The sequence below is a fragment of the Rhinopithecus bieti genome, unplaced genomic scaffold (assembly GCF_001698545.2).
Source record: "Rhinopithecus bieti isolate Rb0 unplaced genomic scaffold, ASM169854v2 scaffold_2350, whole genome shotgun sequence".
NCBI lineage: Eukaryota > Metazoa > Chordata > Mammalia > Primates > Cercopithecidae > Rhinopithecus > Rhinopithecus bieti.
In genome coordinates, this window is record NW_016803902.1 from 2,121,598 (window position 1) to 2,140,086 (window position 18,489).

At 39.5% G+C, this 18,489-nt stretch overlaps 1 long non-coding RNA gene across 2 annotated transcripts in view; it reads left to right on the forward strand.

The window, feature by feature from the left end:
- LOC108519097 (uncharacterized) overlaps nt 1–18,489 on the forward strand; it is a 31,466-nt gene that overhangs the window by 8,774 nt on the left and 4,203 nt on the right. The window contains exons 1-4 of one of the 2 annotated variants that reach the window (XR_001882529.1): nt 5,069–5,147; nt 6,708–6,902; nt 8,896–9,219; nt 15,006–15,140. This is a non-coding gene — a long non-coding RNA (uncharacterized LOC108519097). Of the gene's footprint in view, nt 1–5,068; nt 5,148–6,707; nt 6,903–8,895; nt 9,220–15,005; nt 15,141–18,489 lie in introns of those variants that run through there. The other variant, XR_001882527.1, reaches the window with a different exon arrangement.

Below are 18,489 nucleotides of genomic sequence, written 5' to 3' on the forward strand. Positions count from 1 at the left end.
TACAAGTAATAATTATTATTTAAAATAAATCATACATTTTAAAATAAGCTTGTGATTTCTACAAAATATCCTGGTATTTTGGTTGGAATTGATTGAAATCTATAGATCAATTTGGGCAGAATTGACATCCAATATCAATCCATTAATATAGTATATCTCTCTATTTATTAAGTCCTCTTTAATTTCTCTCTTCAATGTTTTGTAATTTTCATTATACAAATTTTGCACAGATTCAGTTAGATTTATTCCTATGTATTTGATGGTTTTAGAAGCTATTGTAAATAGCATTTAAAAACTTCAACTTTCTGACTGTTCACTGTTAATATGTAGAAGTATAATTGATTTTGGTATATTGAGTTTTATCCTGAAATTATCCTAAACTCACTTATTGTTTCTAGTAGCATTTTAAATAGTTTTTTTTTTTTTAATTTTGTATATTGGTGATTATAAATCTTCTAATACAGAGAGTTTTATTTTTTCCTTTCCAATTGTATGCCCTTTTTATCTTGACTTATTGCATTGGCTATAATCTTTAATGCAATGTTAAATAGTAGTAGTGAGAACAAACATCCTTGCCTTCCTCTTGATTTTAAAGGGGAAAGAATTCAGTCTTTTACCACAAAGTAAGATACCAGTATAGGTTTTCATAGATGTCCTTTATAAGGTTAAGGAAGTTCCTTTCTATTCCTAGCTTGCTGAAAGTTTTATCATCAATTAATGTTGGATTTTGTCAAATGCTTTTCTGCAACTATTTTTTTTTTTTTTTTTTTGTATTTTTTGGTAGAGACAGGGTTTCACCATGTTGGCCAGGCTGGTCTTGAACTCCTGACCTCAAGTGATCCACCCGCCTTGGCCTCCCAAAGTGCTGGGATTACAGGCATGAGCCACTGCGTCCGGCCTTCTGCATCTATTGAGATGAGCATGGGATTTTTCTTTTTTGGTCCTTTGACATGATTGTTTATATTGATTGATGTTCATATGTTGACTCAACTTTGGCTTCGTAGGATAAACTCTATTTGGTCGTGATATGTCATCATTTATATATTGATGAATTCAACTTAATAAATATTTTGTTAAAGATTTTTATTTACTATTCATGAGAAATATTACATTGTTTTATTTTCTTATAATGTTTTACTGTGGTTTTGCTGTCAGGGTAATGCTGACCTCATAAAATGACTTAGGATATATTTCTTTCTCTTCTATTTTCTGGAAGAGTTTATTTAGGATTGGCATCATTTCTTTTTACATGTTTGGTAGAATTCACCAGTGAACTCCTCCGGCCCTGAAGTGTTCTTTGTGAGAAGGTTTCAAATAATGAATTGAATTGCTGTAATAAATAAAGGACAATTCAGATTGTATTTCTTCTTGAGTAGTTTTTGTCTTTCAAAAAAGTCTATACATCTACCTAAGATTTCAAATTCATTGGCATAAAGATATTCACAATATTATTTTATCTTCTAATTTATGTAGTATGTATATTAATATTCTCTTTCATTACTGATTTAATAACTTCTGTCTTCCCTCTTTTTTCCTTGATCAGCCTGTCTAGAAGTTTATCAATGTTATTGACCTTTTCAAGGAAACAACTTTTAACTTCAAAAATTTTTCTCCTTCATTTTCTATTTTAAATTTTATTGATTTTTTTTTCCTCTTTATTATTTCCTTCATTTTGCTTGACTTCTTGCTTTGGTTTGCATTTGATTTTTATTTCTTCTTCTTTTTTTTAAGTTTCTTTTCTTTCCTTTTTTTTTTTTTTTTGAGACAGAGTCTTGCTCTGTCACCCAGGCTGGAGTGCAGTGACGCAATTTTGGCTCATTGCAAGCTCTGCCTACCGAGTTCACACCATTCTCCTGCCTCAGCCTCCCGAGTAGCTGGGACTACAAGCACCCACCAGGTTAATTTTTTTTTTTTTTTTTTTTGTTTTTAGTAGAGATGGGGTTTCACCATGTTAGCCAGGATGGTCTCGATCTCCTGACCTCATGATCTGCCTGCCTTAAAGGGGAATCTTAGATTATTGATTAAAGGACTTACTTTTCTAATACGAACATATAATGCTATATATTCTCCTCTAAGCTACATCAAGAGTTTTAAAATAAGCTTGCTTTATGATTAATTTATCTAGCATGGATTGAATTGATGTATTTTTAAATGCTTAGTGACAGTGTCTGCGTTACTTATCTTGGATCAGTAATAAACATTTTGGTCAACAGATCACATGTTTAGTATCTCTGCATTAGAAGATGTGACCAGGGGGCTGGGCGCAGTGGCTCATGCCTATAATCCCAGCACTTTGGGAGGCTGAGGCTGGTGGATCACTTGAGGTCAGGAGTTTGATGGCAGCCTGGCCAACATGGTGAAACCTTGTCTCTACTAAAAATACAAAAATTAACAGGGCATGGTGGCATACACCTGTAATCCCAGCTACTCGAGAGGCTGAGGCAGGAGAATCACTTGAACCTGGGAGGTGGAGATCGCAGTGAGCCAAGATCACACCACTGCACTTCAGCCTGGGCAACAGAGTGAGACTCCATGGGACCAGGGTTTTGATCCAGCTTTGCTCATCATATGGATGAAGATGTATAGGCTGGAGGGAGAATATTGTATCTGTGACCACTCAGGCAGCCAACCAGAAAGAGAAGAGCAGGCCCTTAGAAACTGCAAACTTTAACACCCCACATGGTGTGTTAGAGAGGTGGATCCACAGGATAGGGCTCTAGTCCTCTCCCACCTTAGAAAGGAGTCAAGATGAGGAAGAGTTAAATAAAGTGCCTTTTTAATACCAAAAAGAGAGTAGGAATTCCTATTCCACGAACCTGCTTGAACATGAATAAGGAGAAAAGAAAACAAGGGTTCCATTCTCCTTTTTTTTTTTTTTTGGCTGCCTTACCTAGGCTGGTGTGCAGTGGCATGGTCACAGCTCACTACAGCCTCAATCTCCGAGGCTTAAGCAATCCTCTCACCTCAGCCTCCCAAGTAGCTGGGACTACAATCATGTGCCACCACGCCCTGCTAATTTTTTTGTTTTTAGTAGAGATGAGGTCTCACTATTTTGCCCAGGCTGGTCTCAAACTCCTGGGCTCAAGTGATCCTCCCTTCTCAGCCTCCCAAAATGTTGGAATTACAGGTGTGAGCCACCATGCTCAGCTGTTACCATTACCTTTCCCAATTTACACACCTTAGAGATAAAATAATTTACTACAATTTCATAACTAAGGCTTGCAATGCTTAAGCGATATGCCTAAGCTCAATCAGCTGGTTAGTATTAGAACATAGAAAGTTACCTGACTCTTTCTCAAATGTACTCTTTCCAGAGTGTTAAGATTGAATCATTTCCCCCTTGCCTTTTAGCTTATAACTAAAGTATAGAGGTGTGGTGTGCTGTGTGTTTGTGTGTGTGTGTGTGTGTGTGTGTGTGTGTGTGTGTAGAGAAAGAGGTAGATTTTAATTACTTAAAATTTTTGATTAATCAACTTCTGGTTAATAGAGATAGTTGTCATATCAAAGATTTCTGTTTTAAGAAATAGAAATTTTAATGTAACATGTTGTTAATAGTGAGTTATGTCAAAGGCAGTTAACTTTGGAGCCACGTCTGTCTGATTCAAAACTCTGTGCTCTTTTTACTTTGTCTCATTTCTTCTCACATGTGAGTACAAGCCTCAAATCATAAAGGGACTTACTTTTGCCTCCCAAAGGCTTACTTTTCTTGCTGTTTTTCCAATTGCATGATACCTGCCCCCAGAGTACTGACCCTAGGACATAGGGCTCTTAACTAACTGCCCTTCATACAAGAGGAATGAAGGCTTTCATGGAGTTGAGGTCTGTTTGAAGCAGAAACTAGTGTTGAAAGAGCAGTTGCTCCTCATACTAAATTGTCCCAAGAGCAAGAAGTGAGCCTGCTCTCTCTCCTTCCAGCCAGCCGCCCATCTCTGTTACACACCCCCTTTACCAAGGCAAAGGGTTGTGTGTCTATCTGCATATTCATTAAAATGCACCAAGTCTCAGAACTGGCTTTCTCTCCCCCCATTCTACTGCCTGACAAAGGATTTGTCACAAAAGACCTTCTTCCCAGTTTGTAAAACAGTTGTGTAAAACTCGGACTGTAAAGTCACAGTTGACTGCTTTAATGTGGAACAGCTGGGAGGGTGTAGACACACTGGCAGGTTGAGACAGGGACTGGGAATGGTCCCCCATTCTGCACAGGGTCGACTTAGTCACACCACCTGCTGCCCCTATTATTTCAAGAGCAAACCAGTCATGACAGCCTCAACAGACGGACACACGGCACCAGACGGTGCAAGGGAAGTTAAGAAAAGACAAATTAAGTGATCAATAAAGATAAGGGACCTGCTCAGCAATAAATGGTGCTGACAGACCAGACAAAACATGAAGCAAAAGGGCATTTGATAATGTGGGGTGTGCGAAGCTTAGCGTCAACCTTCATAGTATTGACATTTCAGAGACCACTGGGACCTTGGCAGTGGATTTTCCTAGCTGGGCTGACTTGAGTTGTAGGTGGTTGCCTTCATCTTTCCATTGAACTCAGAGAAGGGTCCAGGGCCCAGCTCGGAAGTGTAGTAAGCCATGTACATGGAGGAGGTCACCACTGGCATTGCCCCAGGCCAAACTAGACAGTGCACGTGGGTGAAATCCAAGGTCTAAGATCCACAAAGCTACCTTTCTTTTGATGTTATGAGGGGCATTCATTTGCTGAACATTAATTCATTTATTCATTCCATCTAATCTTTAATGAGTGTCTATTATGGACATAGGCATAGTGCCAGACCCTAAGGGAGATGGGGGTATGGTGGTTTTGTCAGTGGTGATGGTACAAAATGAAGTAATTTTCTGGAAGATATTGCAGACTCATAGAGAGCCCATCCCACCCCAACACCTCCCCACCTCAAAACCATTTTAGATACAATGTCTTAAACACCCATAGTGTACGGATATACAACATGCTAGAGAATGACCAAGTCTGCTTTAAGAAGTCAAGAACATTTTTACAGAGGAGTCTAGCAAGGAGAAAGTTCAATGAAAGACATTTCTGGCAGAAGAAGCAGCATAGAAAAACAGAGATGTGGCAAATTTGCTTTTCTTTCCCAGATCTGGATCTCAGAGTTCTCAAAGCTACAGGCTACCCAAGGGTGAGTTATTTGAACAGTAAAGTTTTATTCATGTAAACAGGATATTAAGAAAGTAAAAATTCAAATTAATTTTTTGAGATAAAAATCTAATACGTCCAAGAAATTTGGGGCTTTTGTCTAGGGCTGCTTCAGATTCTGTCCCTAGATCCTCCTGGGATTTGTGCTTTTGCTTCTCTGCCATTGGTAGAAACATTTGAGACTTGTATATGAGATATCCAGTTTGGTGCACCTGGAAAATAAGGTACATAAAGACAGAGTTGGGATGGGCAGGAAAAGAGAGTGGGAAAAAGGCTGGTCAGAAAGGCCACAGTCAGGATGGGAAGGGCCCCGAGACTTCCTACCTAGATAGGACTTTACAATGTACAGAGTACTTTTACAGAATCATTTCAATTGAGCCTCATTATAATCCTGCCAAGGACTTTGAAATGGGGATAACACGAGCACATCAGTGGAATGTGTTGTTTAATATTTGAATTTAAGAAAGGTTCTTTGACTAGAGCAAGAAGAATGGATTTGATGGGAAGAAGAGAGAAACTAAAATTTCTCTAAAATTTTCTTTGAAAGTGCCTACAATACACCAAACAGTTGAACATTCATTATTTTATTTAAAGTTAGCTCTACGTGACAGAAAACTTAAAATATTAGTTTAAATAAGGTTGATTATTTTTAATCATTCACAGAAGATGTTAAAAGGTAGTTGTTACAGGGCTACTATGGGGACCCCACTATCTCAGGGTTTTGGCCTGTTTCCAGCTATTCGATTGTGCCCAGGGACCAAGCTCCAGGCATCATACCTTTGTTCTGAGAAACAGGAAAGAATTCAAGAAGGGCCATGACAAATTCCCAATTGTATCTCACTGGCCAATACTTAATCATGAGGTCACCACTGGAAAGCTGAGAAATATAGTCTTCTAACCAAGCAGCAATATGCCCAGATAAAAAGGAAAAGAATGAATATGAGTGTGGACAATTAGAAATTTGGTCACAGAATTATTATGTAAATAAGGAAGCAGTTCAGAGATTTAAATAATTTGTCACAAGTCACAAAACTAGAAAACTGACCTGGGCTTAATTCTAGTCCTTCCTAAATCCAAATTCAATGATAATTCTATTACGATGCTCCACCTGGACATGGCACTGTGGGGCTAGGGGGTGAGAGTGGGTAAGGAATGATAAACTTCAAGCTGAAAAAGTAGGAGTACATTGAGTAACATAATAAAGATCAGAATTAATGAAAAAGAATAATAGTAAACTACCACTTGTTGAACCTTGACCATATACAAGGCTTTATTCTATATTAGCTCGTTAATTCTCCCAAATTTGGAAGATAGTTATCATGAGTTCTTATTTATAGATGGGGAAACTAAGACTCAGAACAGTTAAACAATTTACCCAAGTATGATTTTCTCTTTGTGCTCTATTTTTATGGTATTCTCTCTTTCTCTCAATGTACCACTAGAAAATAATGAATTTTACTTACCTACAGTTTTTCTAAAATATTACCGTCATTAATTTCGAGTTGAAAATAACTTTAGCCCTTACTATTCAATTTCTCTGTAGCTGTTGGTGGGGACACTAAAGTACAGGCCTATTTCAACAACAACAATGACAACAGTATGGACAATGACAACATAGTGGACACGAGTCTTCAGCCTTGTATCCCAATGCCAAGCCTACCTCCACCCACCTTTTTCCATGATCCCTGTCAAGGGAAGAAGAATTGCTAATCTGAATAATGACAATCTAAAACACTGAGTGAGTTATGGTTACCAAAAGGCAGTATCACTGTGTTAAACAGCCTTTCCATTTCTTCCTAGCTCTGTGTGGTGAGCAAACCTAGACAAAGCCTGGCACATCAAAGGGGCCAGCCATCTCCTTTTCTTCCTCCTCCTTGTCCACCACTACCTCCTCCTCCTGTCCTTGTCTTTTTTTCTCTCTCTCTCTCGCTCTTCCTCCCTTAAGGAGGTCAACATGCCCACTTGTCCTTCCTCTTCTCTTGGACCAGTTTCCTTCATGAATCCATCAGAGAGGAGGCAATTCTGAGATTTCCACTTTAAAGAAGAATGTGAAGGCCCTGCTTTGTCCTCAAGTTAAAACTCTGAGTTCCCCCACAGCTTTTCCAGAACTTAGAAAAGGGTGTATAAGCAGCTGAATGCCAAAATGGAACCTAAATTTCCATTCTGTTCATGTTCCTATGTGTTTAGCTCCTTCAGTAGGAAAGGTGATTGCAGGGCAGGATTTGGGAATGCCTGGGTTTTCCTCACTCTGACACTATCAATTCATCTTTCACCAAAAAGAAGCATTCTCCCTGTGCCAGGCACTATGCTCAGCACTTTATGTGCAGAATCTCACATAGTTCTCATAATAGCCATCTGAGGAAGCTGCTATTATTATGGATGAGGAAATTGAGATTCACAGGGTGAAGGACTTGCCCAAGGTAACACAACTAGTAAGAGGCAGTTCATCAAAACTGAGGTCTGTCCAACTCCAACTCTTGCTTTTTCTGATGGCTGATACTGGATCCCCTCCACTGTACAAAAAGAGACTCCATGTGCCAATCTCACCTTGACCAGGAACTATGACAATCCTAAATTACGGAGATGATCCCCAGTTTTTCTAAAGTTGTTCTCATAGTGACCATCCTAGTCCTTGATTAACGCTTTGCATCTGTGAGCTGATTACTCATCAAGCCAGCTATCGAATGATTTCCTTTTATGAACTGGACTATACATCTAGTCCTGAGAAGGCCATGGTACATTAGTGTTGCTGTATCAGCTTAAGAGGCATACCACATCCAAAATGATTTCAGCAAACAACTGGAAGTGTTATGGCAAGACATGGAATGCACCAGGGGCAGCCATCATATGCTTCATTTGGCAGTTCTGCCTTCATCTAATCAGTGTCTGGAGATCTTCAACAATTTCTGGAGATCTTTTCCCTCCTAATGTGTTAAATGCTTATATAAATAAGAGAGACATTGGGGCATCATGGAAAAGCCTAGAGCTGGAGATATTGGTCCTAGTGCAGGCTCTTCATACTAGCTGTGTGACCTCCTGATGCTTCACTTCTCTGCACATCAGTGTCTTCAGCTGCTTCATAGGCATGACAAAAACATGAAGCTCCCATGAGTTAATAACGTATATGAGTGTGTTATAAAATTACCAAACAACTGTTATCTGTAATGTTTTCCACACTCTATGAACTTTTCAAGAAAAGAGACACTATTTACATGTAACCAGGGAGAATAACATCTACCCTACTAAATCCTTCTAAGAACTTAAGAAAATACACTTATGAAGCACCCAGCATGGTGCCTACATAAATAGGTGGTAAAAAAGTATTAAATCTTTCCCACCTAACTCTTTGGTTTTGGGTCCCCATGTCAGCACATGCTAAACATTAGTAAATATCGAGGAAGACAGTACAACATATGAGTGAATGATGATAATAATAGCAGTCACAAACACACTGTTTTCCACTGTGTGCAGACTCTGTGCCAGGCAGCATTCTAAGTGCTTTCTGGAGAGCCATTCATTTAACCCTCACAACCACCCTCTGACTAAGGTACTATTATTATCCCTGTTTTACAAATAAAGAAACAGAGACAGGAGTTTGTTAACTTTCCCAAGGCATTGCAGCTAAAAACTAGCAAAACCAAGATTTGAACATACACTATCTGGCTCCAGAGTTAAGTGAATAGAACCCAGATAATGTATTCAGTTGCAAACGTCCTTTTTTTTTTTTGCAGCTACTGCTATCAAGAGGCAGAATCTGTTTTTCCACCTCTTGAGCTTGGGCTTGTCTTGTGACTTGCTTCGGTCAACAGAATGCAAGGGAATGACTGTGAGTTCTGAGCCTAGACCTCAGCAATCTCGCAGCTTCTGCTCTCTTGAAATACTGCCACCATATGAGCACGTCTTCATTAGCCTCCTTGAGATGACATGAAGAGAGGTCCAGCTGTCCTACCCATTCCTGCTGAGGCCCAGACCTGTGCGTGGGGCCTTCCTAGATCACCCAGCCAAGCCAGTCCAGAACAGCATAACATCCCTGCTCAACCACAGGATTATGAAAAGTAATAGAATGATTGTTGTTCTAAAACACTAAGTTTGGAGTGGTTTGTTATGTAGCAAGCGATCAGATCAGGGGCCAATCTGCTCAGGGGCTATGTGTCCATGGATAGGCTGCTTAGTCCTCTGGAGCCTCCATTTCATTATCTATGAATGACAATATTTATTCCCACTTCCCAGGATACTGAATGTTACTTGCTCTATGGTAAGTAGGTCCTCAAAAAATGTGAAATTCCTTCTTTATGAAGAGTATGTTACCTAAAGATAAGCTTGAGAGGAATGCAAAGTGGCTGGAAGATCAGTTTGCAGATCAGGATTACAAAAATTTAGGAACATGATAGGTCACAAATACTTGGAATAGGTAAGTAGATATATTGAATTTTTTTACTAAGAAGGGATATAGAATGCAGTTTGCACGGATGGAGTTAGGGACCTGTTCTTAAGATTCCAGTAATCTCTAGTTCTAAGAATCATTACATGAGCCGGGATAAAACTTTCTCCTATTCTCTTTTCCTCACTATCTTTACAACTAGATTGCCTTTCATGCCCACTGGTAATGCTGAGCTGTGGTTGAAATCTTGCAGGCTTTGTTAGTGGGCCTCTTTCTAACCCCAACTTAAGCACAGCAGAGTAGAGGATCAAAAATGTTAGCTGAATTGAACAATAAGCACAGGGGATTCCATTGCTTTTACTAAAAGTATTAACAGGAGCAGAAAAAAGTCATTATAATAAAAAAGGCAGAGAGAGATAGAAATGGAAAAGTTTTGTTTTAATGATTGGTAAAACACACATAAATATTCTCATGAGATTGTTATTGCATTATTGCTAGTGTTTTTATTTGTTTGTTTGTTTTTTGGCTTGCTTGGTTTTGTTTGTTTTGTTTTAAACATTTCATCTCAATTTCACTATGGGAAACTTTTTACAATGACCAGTATTGCTGTTTTTCTTTCTATTCCCTCTGGGAGTCTCATTAGAATTCTATAATCTTGCTCAATGATTTCACTACAAACCTCACAAATGACCCAACTCTGAAACTCAAGAGTTGCATGTGGTGGGTGTTTTAATTTGTTTCTTCACTAAAGACATTTAAAAACATAAACCAAATTAAAATGAAATATTTCAGCAAGTGATAAAAATACTTGCACAGTTTCACATCAGAAATTTTGGTGGGAGAAGGGGAGCTGTGGCTTTTAATGAAGCAAATTGAAAACATAAAATAAACCTTCACGGAACGTAAGTGACCTGAAATATTCTATGCTTCCGTAATATCCTTATGGAAGGAAGATAAAATTTCCAAATCCACATTTTCCCTGTATATTCCCTGGCTTCAAGCTTAGGCCACGTTTTTCTTCACTCTTTGCTGGTTCCAGTACTCATCTCTGGGCTTTGCAAACCCAGCCCTGCTGATGAATAAACATCGTTGTGTCTGTGGCGCCCCATACACTTTGGAGACAATGTTCAGCTTCAAAGTTTTCAGAATTGCCCAGTCCGGTTTTGTTAACAACATTAGTGGGACCGCATTGTCGGGGTGAGGGGCGAGACAATGGCGCATCTCTTGCATCATCAAACACAAGGAGCTCTGTCTCCAGCTGTACAAACAACACAGGAAATGGATTTTTTTCTTCGTGTTATTTTTTGTCTATTAAAATTATGCAAACCCGGCAAATACAACAATTGCTTTGTTAAGTCTCCGAAATGTCTAACCATTCATTTCTCAAATAAGGAGCCTGCGGTGCGTTTGATGCTGAGGACTGTTAATCCCAAATGTGGAAAACTAATAAAATAATCAAAAAAGGCCTCAGAAGTGTTTATAAATTTCAATTATCTTTTGCTTTCTATCCCAGGATTGGAATAGACGGGATGAGGTTGCCTTCAAGTAGTACTTGAGTCAGGGCTGCATTTTCTCCTCCCTGGGCCCCTAGTCACCGATGTCTCTTCTTTGAGGCTGAATCGCCTTAGCGGGACTGGTGTTCGGAGGTGCTCAGGGCCAGAGGAGACAAAGCAGGCCTGCTTCACAAAGGCGAGGGAGCCAAAGAAAGCAAAATTGAATCTCTAGCACCCTGCTCCTGAGTAAACAGACAAAACTAATGGGTCTGCCATTTCTCCTCCCATCCAATTACTGGGCTCCAGTAGAGAGAATATGGCAACATCAGCTCACACAAATTCTAATACTCTTAATCCCTTCCATACATATAAACCTCACATCCACCCACATGACTTCATTACCAAAGCCACCCAGGCAGGCAGTGTGAAGGAATGGGCCCGCCAGCTGCAAAGACCTGCCTTCTTCAAGTTTTAATCAGCTAATGAGGGACATGCAAATGAAAAGCTTATGGGATTATTGCTTGTCGGACAGCAGTGCACCCCTAGTGATGGAGGACTAATACAGGTGTTAGCGAACGGGTTATTAGGCCCTGCCTAATTTAGGCCTATTCATGCTGCGCTTGCACTCTTAGCCTGGACATTTGTCCTCACCCTGGGGGCCAGCAGGAGCCATCTTTAGGCCTGTGGTAGGTCTGACATGAGCTCCTCGCTAAAAGATACAAAGTAATAAATCCGGCCATTGGGTGTTTAGGCATACACAGCAACATGAGAGTGGCCTCGCTGTAGGGGCTTTCTTTCTCTCCCCACATGGGGAAGGGCCTGAGAAACTGCTGTGGAGCAGTGAGCGGGCATTGTATCCAATATTAGTCACCACTCGCTGCTGCCTCTGCAGCCTGCACCAGGAAGGCTATCTGGGAGTTGCACCTAGCCCCTCAACTTTTTTTTTCTTGTGGCCTGAGGCAAGTACTTACTTACAAAGGATTCCTATCTGTGGAATGTGCTGCGGAAGAGAAGGTCAGAGAGAGACTGGCTGGCTGCAACTGAGCAATTGTTTTTGGAGAGGTCACTACCAGGCAGGTCGGATCCCCAGCTCCACCAGCCCAAAGCCCAAAACCAGCCTACTCCCCTTCTCTGCAATTCTGAAATCCTCAAAGATCAGAAAAGCCAAAGAGGTTGTCATTTAACAGCAAAACCTTACATGAAGCTACTTATAACCTATCTCATTAAGTATAAGTATTTATGTATTTTATTGCATGAATGTTATTAATATGTCTGATTTTGAGGTGCTTATAATATCAATATATACCATACACTAGATAAAACACACAGAGTTTTATCTAAATTATGGTATATACTTGATGTTATTCTAAAAATTTGCTTTAAAAATCTGAATCCTAAAACATATCTGACCCAAGTTTTTCAGGAAAGGAGTTAGAAAACTGAATAATCAGTTAACCCAAAGGTAATCAAGCACCAGAGGAACATTTCACCAAAACACTACATTATTATCTCTACCAAAATAATTTTCTGATGACTAGCATACTGGTAATCAGTACAGGTTAACTATTCCTAGTCATCAAGTTACCTTAAAAAGCAAAATAGTAGTCAGAAGTTAAAAGGTAAGCATAGAATATTTTGAACAACCAATAACAATAGCTAGTATTCGTAAAGTATTTCCTATGTGCCATGTTTTGCAAACACTGAGTTGTTTAGCACACACAAAAACCTCTGAAGCCGGCACTATCATAATTCCCATTTCATAAACGAAGGAACCAAGACTAAGAGGTAACTGCCTACTATTCTCAAAGTATTTTGAGGGATATTTAATCCACACTTAAGTAAGATGTAATAAATTATAACTACCCCAGAATAGAATTCTTTATTCTAGTAACTAGAACACATTCACTTTTCCTCTCCCCTTCAGATGACGTAGCAGAAACTGGCCAAGTATTACCAGAAACTTCTGTTTCTGAAAGTTATTTTGCCTCACTATTTCCTCAAATGGGTCAGTTACCTATTTCTGTTTTCTTTTCTATTATCCTCACCTTCTTGAGAATAGAGCCTTTCATCATTTCACCTTTACCATCTTGTGGAGCTTTCTACCTTCTTCCTTTCTCATTTGTGTTACATGTGTGCCTTTCTATAAAATATCTTGAGGTTAGAATTCCAGACTTAATTTATTCTCATAAGCAACTAGTACAAGGCTTGACACATGGGATGTATTCAAAACACATTTAATGAACCTCTGCTATATATCAGATTCTAGGAAGATAGAATACATGAAGAAATAGTTGATGTAGAAGAAATCGAGACCATCCTGGCCAACATGGTGAAACCCTGTCTCTACTAAAAATACAAAAATTAGCTTGGTGTGGTGGCACGTGCCTGTAGTCCCAGCTACTTGGGAGGCTGAGGCAGAAGGATCGCTTGAACTTGAGAGGTGGAATTTGCAGTGAGCCAAGATAGTGCCACTGCACTCCAGCCTGGTGACAGAGCAAGACTCCGTCTCAAAAAAAAAAAAAAAGAAAGAAAAAGTTTATTGAACTAATTTACTGTTCTCATTGATAGACATGTGTTAATCTGTTTAATTCTCCCCCAAATGCCTGGAAGGATAAGCTAATGTGATCTCTACTTTGATTGTAAAGCCCAAAGAAGAGGCCTCAATTGCCCGGTGATACAGCTAGCATGTGGCAAAATTGAGATGAGAACTCACAAAATTGAGATGAGAACTCAGGTGATTTCATGCCAAAGTATCTATGCTGAAATTTGCTGTTTTGCCACTCCGCAAGAAATAGTCTCTTGAGACGTTCTCCCACTGGTGGGTAAAACTGACTTGTAAAATAATTATGGCTCAATGTAATCAATGTTAGAATGTTAGAACACTGAGAACACAAAGGCAAGATTGACTCTTCCTAGAGAGCCTGGGAAACCATCCTGGAGGGGGTAGCATCAATAGGTTGACTTATTCATTTTCTCTTGTTTATTTAACAAATATTTAGTAAATGCCTATATGTGACAAACACAATGGAAGATGCTAATTCACAAAGAAGTAAAGACATAGATAGTGGTATGTTGGTAGATGTTTAACAATAAACTTTTCAGAAGAAAAAAAAAAAAAAAAAAACCCTGATGTGTAATGCCTGCTGATTTCCATAAACACTTCTACCGTGGCTGATGCCAGACGGCCAATGTGACATCAACAGCCTTGCAAAAATCACTGAAAAATTAACAAGTTCTTGCAAGCCAGTATGAGCTGACTCTGGCATGCCACTGGACATAGGCCTTGCCTCCATAACACTTACAGTCTAGGGCAGTAGTTCTCATAGGGTGTCTGTGAGGTTAACACTATTTTCAAAACATTATACTAAGGTGTTCTTTGCCTTTTTTCACTGTGTTGACATTTACACAGTTGGTGCAAAAGCAATGGCAGGTGACACTGGAGCCTTAGCATGAATCAAGGCATGGCACTCCTAGCACAATCTTTGTGTTCTTCACCACCACACAGTTGCAGGAAAATTAAAAATCCCAGATTATCTTGAGAATGGCTTTGATGAAACAGCAAAAAAATATTAATTTTATTAAATGTTGACCCTTGAATACATGTCTTTATTAATATTCTATGTGATTACTTGGGAAATGCATATAACATACTTCTTCAAACATGATAATCACCTCAAGGTAAAGCACTGTGGGATTGCTTAGGTTCTGAGCTGAAATAGCACTAGCTGCTTTTTCATGAAACTTTTTTATTTCAAAGAGCAAACTGTGCTTATTCAGACTTGGGTACTGGACAGACATTTTCCTGCAAATGAATGAAGTGGGCCTGGTCACTTCAGGGGAAACAGCTGAGATTATTTGTTGCCAACAATAAAATTTGAAATTTCAAAGCAAAAATTAAAATCTTAGAAGTGTATGTATCCTCCATCATGAGCTTGACATCTCCCAATATAATGACTTTTCTTTTTAGATTAGTGGAGATATTAAAGAAAGTGATGTTTTGGTGTTGCATGATGAAATGTGTCAACGTTTGAAAGATCCGCATAACTCAGTGAACCAGTGTTCTCCAAATGACCGGTGCATGGTCTCACAAAATCAGGCACAGGTAAAAGATCCATTCAGATGCCAGATAGAGCAACAAATTTTAACATGAGAGAGTATGAAAATTTCATTGAAATGGTTTCAAATTACATATTGTGACTAACCTTTAAGAAATCAGCACTTGTCAAGCTAGGGTATAATGGCAAAGAATACAATCCAATTATCTGAAATGGTTATTAAAACACATTTTCTCCCCAACTACATATCTGTGAGGATGATTTTCTTCATGTACTTCAGCCAAAACCACATATTCCAACAAACTGAATGCAGAGGTAGCTATGAAAATCCAGCTGTCTTCTACTTAGACACTAAAAGGATTTACGAAAATGTAAAATAATGCCACTCTTCTTACCTAATATGTTTTCTTTTGAAAATGGTTATCTTTCATAAAATGTTGTCTTTGTTAATATATAATGCATTTATATTCTTTTAATGAATTAAATATTTTTTAAACTTCAGTTATAATTTGTAATACTGCAAATATCAAGAGATATAATTATCATAAGCAGAATCCTCTGGAGTTCTTTATAATTTTAAAGTGTACAGGGATTCTGAAACCAAAAAGTTTGGAAACTACTGATCTAGTAGGATATTATTCTTTGTCTTGAAGAATGAGTAAGAGTTTGCTTAATGAAGGTGATGTGAAGGGGAAGCTAGGCAGGGTATGTAAGCCAGGAGGGCACGTGCTTTCGTTACCATAAGAAGGTCAGCTTGGCTGGACCTGCGATTCTGTGGGGCAGCAAGGGAGAAGGGCAAGGGATAGCTTGTGAAGCTGGGATGCCTTGTCTGCTTTGCCTGCCTAGGAGTTTCTGTTTATTTAGTGGGCATCTGGAAGCCACAGGAAGTTTTTAAGTAGGGTCATGATCTGATCTGATCTGCAATTTAGAATGAAGACTCTGGTTGCTGGGGTCTGGAGCATATATATCCTGGGACTGAAGGCTGATGTGTTAGAGCCCAGCTCCAGGAGTTTTGTTTAGCTGGCACTGTGTTTGGAAAGTTGTAATTATTCCAGGTCCAACTACTCCCCATTCATACACTCCCCCTGATTCCCACATTTATGTTGCCTTCCTACTCCTTATGAGGGTGCAAACTTGAAAACACTCCAAAAGAAAATGGTGAGATCCTCACCAGAGAGTACTCTCTTGATTAGGGAAAACTGGGGACTTATCAGCACCTCTATGAGGTCCTCTTTGGCCTGAGGGCCTTTGAAATGTTGGTGATCTTTGGCACAAACAGAAAGAAAAGAAGTGTGTGTAATGCAAAATCGGGCTTAGAGAATTTTAGATCTTTCTAATTTTTAGATTTCATTTACTTTTAGTGAAAACACACTGCTACATGTTTTGACCTGACTTTCTACAAACTATCACTTTTGGAAAATAGCAAATCTACACCCCCATTATCATAAGGGATAGCTATTATCTTCTGCGGAAAATCATATGATGAGTTAGACTTTAAGAGTTAGACTTTAAAAAGTGTAACTCTTGGCCAGGTGTGGTGGCGTATGCCTGTAAGGCAAACACTTTGCGAGGCCCAGGCGGGTGGATCACTTGAGGTCAGGAATTCGAATTCGAGACCAGCCTGGCCAACATGGCAAAACCCTGTCTCTACTAAAAACACAAAAATTCACCAGGCATGGTAGCACACACTGTAATCCCAGCTACTAGAGAGGCTGAGGCAAGAGAATTGCTTGAACCCAGAGAGTGAAGGTTGCAGTGAGCCAAGATCGCACCACTGCACTCCAGCCTGGGTGACAGAGTGAGACTCTGTCTCAAAAAAAAAAAAAAAAAAAAAAAAAAAAAAAAAAAAAATTCTTTTAAAAGTGTTATTCTTATTTACTTCCCAAGGAATATTGCAACATAATAAGCCTTTTAAATAAAAGGAAAAAAAAATTACCTTTAATCCCCCAGCCCACCCCCACACAGTTTTTTTTGTGTGTTTGTGTGTTTAATGATCTCTTTCAGTCTTGACCCACAAGTAGACATAATGATTACATGTTGTCATCATAGCATAGAAATCATTTTCTATTCTACCCTTGCTTTTTATTAAGGTAAGGAGAAAAATAAACACAACTGGGTTCCTGCTGACTACCAGAGACTGCTAGATGTTGTTACATAGCTTGTCTTATTAATTTTTATGATTACCAAATAAAGTGGGCATTATACAGAATTTTACAGAGAAGTTGAGTGACATAATAAGAGATTAGGCTATTACTAATTGGTTATTGGGGTAATTCAGCTCATGAAGGACCAAGGAAGGAGTCAAACCAGCTTTCTCTGGCAACAAAATCCCTTCCTATTACCCTTGTATTTTCCCCATGTTGTTTCATCGCCTCCGTTGCAATAAGCTGTCTGGCTTCATAGTACTTTGGTACATTACAATCTTCCTGAAAACAAGAACTGGGTCTTACTTGTCCCCAAAACCAGTACAGTGTCTGGCAGTCATAGATATTTAATGAGTGTTTGTTGAATAGATACAGCCCCTGCATCTGCCCTTTTTCCAACGTCCTGAAAAGCTCACGACTAAGGAGGAGCTCCTCCTGGCTTTTCTTCCTTCTCATCCTTGCTTACTTTACTTGACAAAATTTGATCCAACTTCTACTACATGTTGTGTCCTTGGCTAGGTATAAGGAAACAAAGACAAAAAGCCCCTGCTGCAACTCAGCAGGAGGTCATGGTCTAGCAAGGAGGCAGGCAGGACACCGGGAGGGAAGGGCTTGGAAGCATCTATCTGCAGGGAGGAGCAACTAGCCTGGCCTGGGCTGTGGGGTCACCTGGGATGGTTCTCCAGGAGAAAATGACTTTGTTCCAACTTCTACAGATAGCATCTAAACCCTAGCTAGCCATCTTTTGAGTATATGTGCTTGGTTACAAGAGGCCTAAAATGAGAAGGATTTTACAGAGCTGAAGATTGATGTTTCAGGCTGGGCATGGTGGCTCATGCCTGTCATCCCAGCACTTTGGGAAGCCGAGGTGAGCAGATCACTTCAGGCCAGGAGTTTGAGACCAGTCCAGACAACATGGCAAAACCCCATCTGTACTAAAAACACAGAAAAATGTAGCTGGGTGTGGTGGCACATGCCTATAATCCCAGCACAGGCAGTTTGGGAAGCTGAGACGGGAGGATCACTTGAGCCCAGGAGTTTGAGACCAGCCTGGGCGATATAGTGAGACTTCATCTGTACAAAAACATTTAAAAATTGCAGAGCACGGTGGTGTGCACCTGTTGTCTCAGCTACTTGTGAGGTTGAGATGGAAAGATAGCTTGAGCCTAGGAGGTTGAGGTTGCAGTGAGCCGAGATCACACCACTGCACCCCTGCCTTGGCAACAAAGAGAGACCATGTCTCAAAAAAAGC